This window comes from Moschus berezovskii, chromosome 1 (genome assembly GCF_049115385.1).
Source record: "Moschus berezovskii isolate FMDL1 chromosome 1, NW_MosBer_1.0, whole genome shotgun sequence".
In the NCBI taxonomy this organism is placed as follows: Eukaryota; Metazoa; Chordata; class Mammalia; order Artiodactyla; family Moschidae; genus Moschus; species Moschus berezovskii.
In genome coordinates, this window is record NC_142460.1 from 2841003 (window position 1) to 2844426 (window position 3424).

Here is a 3424-nt window from a genome sequence, read left to right on the forward strand (position 1 = left end):
GAAACCTACCGCCCGCCTCATCCTCTCGCCCCTCCCTCTCCACTTCCTTCCGATCACCCCGGCGACCACATTTAGGGCGCACTGTTTTACCCCAAGAGTTTTCCAGTGCAGCTACTCCACCACCCCCATAGTTTGCATCAGACCTTCCTGTCGCGTTGCTGGGCGTGGATGGGCGGGACCCGCTAGCCCCGCGGTGGCCGCCCGCGGAGGCGCACCGGTGGGGCCCCCGACAAGAGGGATTCGTCCTTTATGAAATGGCCCCACAGAGACCCAAACGGACCGTTTTCAACTCCAATGCCGGCCTCGCTCTAGCAGTCTGTAGCCAGTGGGCGGAGCCACTCCTCCGCAGCCTGGGCGGGTCTCAGCCTCAAGCCCCGGGACCCTGGAGCCTCCTTCCGGAACCCCTTCCTTAGGGCCCCTCGGGGCGGGGCAGGAAGGTCTGCGGTCCACTCGCGACTTTTCTTTTCTCTGCCCCGCCTGGCTCAGGCGTCCCCAGGCCCGCGCGCGGAGCCTCCGCCTGCCGTGGGGCGACCTGACGGGTGCGGACAATCAGACCCTGAGTCGCACGCTCCGTCGCCTGCGCTCCGCACCTGCTCGCGGCCCCTGCAATCTGAGCACCGGCCGCCCGCAGGTGCTTCCTGGTGCTTCACCTGTCGGTCTCAAAGAACCCCTACAGCAACCCAGTGTAGTGATGGGGAGACAGGCTCCTACCTTGCTCAGGTCACCTCGAAACTAGCCACCTCCCTAGGGGCGCGTGAACCGGGCCTCCTCTTAGAGGAGAGGCCAGGCGGGGGCTGAGCGGAGAGGAGTGTGGCCGGGGAGGGGACAGAGGACGCATCCCGGGGCTGAGCAGGGCTAAGACAGGCTTATCTGGATTCACGCGGGGAGCTGGTGCAGCAGGCCCACCCAGGACGGACGTCCTGACACAGGGCACGTGGAGACGCATAGGGACAGGGCACTGGCCAGGAAGCGTCCTGGGGCATTGGACGGCTCCACGTCCCAGCAAGGTCGCTGTCCAGGGCGGGGCCCACGCCGCAGGGAGCCGGGCTCTGGGAGGGTTAGCGGGTCAGAGCCTGGCATCTGCAGCCCCGCTGTTCTCAGGTCGCCGTCCGCTCTCACGCGCAGCCGTGGGGTTTGGGAAAACCGAGGGCAGAGCTAGGGGCTGGAGGTCATCAGGAAGTCCTTGCGGCGGGCCCCGAAGGACCGGGTGGACAAGGATGGACTGCGGGGTGTTTGCCCCAAGGCTTTCCCGGAAGCCATCCTTCCACGACTGCGTGGGACCCCCGGACCCGCTCGGAGGACCACGTAATGCGGAGGCTGAAGGTGCTCGGGGGCCAAGGAAGGGCCCGCGCTGGGATCCATCCATCCCCTCACCCCCAGCATCTCCGCGTCTGCGCCCGCCGCGTCGCAACTCCTTCGGAGAAACCCACGAGGGCCGTGGGCGCCCTCGTGCGACAGAAGAATTAACTAGCGCCGCCAGCACGAGGCGTAGGGTCTGTCCCGGGACCATCAAGACCGCGAGGTCCCGCTGGGAAGCCCTGGGCAGAGGGAACAGAGAAGCTTCGGCTCAGCGCTGGGAAGAGCAGAGCTGCTGAGGGACGGGGGCGTCCCGAGAAGGGCAAAGCCGGGGGTAGGCTTTCCAGGGTGACCTTGGCCGCGACCCCTCTGGGGAGGCAGGGGTTGTTGTAAAGCTGAAGGGGCTCCATCCTGGCCAGGGTTGGTGGGAGAGGGCAAGAGGCTCCAGTGAGGCAGCCAGGGCAGAAGCCCAGTAGGGGGTGGAGCCTGGGGTTTGATAAGGGGGCTACTGGGTTGGATGTGACAGGGGGACTGCATGCAAGCAAGGTGACATGCAAGCCACGGTGGCACCCTGGTTTGGGGTTGGGTGGCTATGTGAGTGCCAGTGCCATTTCTTCTGAAAGGGGATATACTGCGGGTTGCTGGGGCAGGTTGGGATGGGAACCAAGAAGTCCACTTTAAGATTCCCTCAGTTTCAGGTGGAGACCCAGAGAGAGGTGGAGGCTGCAATGAAAGTGTCAGGGTATTGGGATGTGACCTGGTCACCCAGGAAGATGATGGCAGAGAGGGAAGGGGCCCCAGGATTAAAAACTAACATATCCATTTTGCAGCAGCTGAACAGTCTTTTCCTTTAATTCAGAAAGCACGGACTGCACAGAAAGGGCAAAAAGCAAACTTGAAATGCAGGCTGCCTTGCGGGCCTCTGGAGCTGGCCAGGGGCCCAGTCACTGGGGGTCAGGCAAGGGAGCAGGCCTCCAGTCCAGGGGCCAAGCCCGGGGCTCCCTGCCTAGATGGCTCAGGAAACAAGCCTGATTGGATGCAGAGGGTCCAAATGTTGATGATCAGATCCAGTGATGCTTGGACCCATAGAACAGAGCTGCTCCTGGAATGCGTCTCCCAGTGTCTCGGCACTGGCTTCCAGGAGGTCCTTCCTGGATGCCAGCTGGATTAGCGTGGTGTCTGTATGCACCCTGGCCTGAAGTGTAGCCAGCAGTCATTACTGTTTGTCTTCCTTAGATCAGGACTTCCCTGGTGGCTCAGATGGTAAAGAATCTGCCTGCAATGTGGGAGACTTGGGTTCGATCTCTGGCTCAGATCCCTGGGTCAGAAAGTTCACCTGGAGGAGGGAATGGCTACTCTGTCCAGTATTCTTGCCTGGAGAATTCCATGGACAGAGGAGCCTGGCGGGCTGCAGTCCAAGGAGTCATAAAGAGTTGGACATGACTGAGCGACTAACACTTTTTCACTATCACTCCTTAGGCCTGGCATAGCTGCAGAACCAGAGAATGTCTCCTGACACACCTTAAAGAAGTTACAGGTGCCACCAGATGGGTGGGGATATGACTGGGTGGTGGGTTTGGCCTTTTCCACGCTCCAGGAAGCCTCCCCAGCAGTTCCATTAGTCTTGGTAACAGCCTGGCAACAGGTTCTAGCCAAAGGAAGCTGGTCTAGCAGGCACTGGTCAGACACCCACCCTGGCCCTGCAGAGGCGGTGATAGCAGGACCACAGACAGGGTGGGAATGCCGGACCTGAGAACTGGCTTCTGGGGCTTCTTCCAGGGACATTTCTCTTCTGCCCCAGTCCAGATCTGTGTTGTGAAGTCGCCCCTATAAGTCCTGGCATGATGTCTCTGAGGTGCCTGCAGTCCTCAGTCCTCTGTTCTTTTCCTCCCCCAAGGGCATTTTTGACAGGCATAAGCAAACACACTCGTGTACTTCAACACACTTGATCCCCTCCAGCGTTATAACCCATCATTACCCAGATTATACTGAGGCTACGATTAACCAACCACACCTGCCCTGGGCAGCGGGGCGGGGCCGAAGGCGGGACCAGGCGCCCCACGACCCCGCCGTCTGCACCGCAGTCCCGCCCCTCCGTGGCCCCGCCCCTCCGTGGCCCCGCCCTATT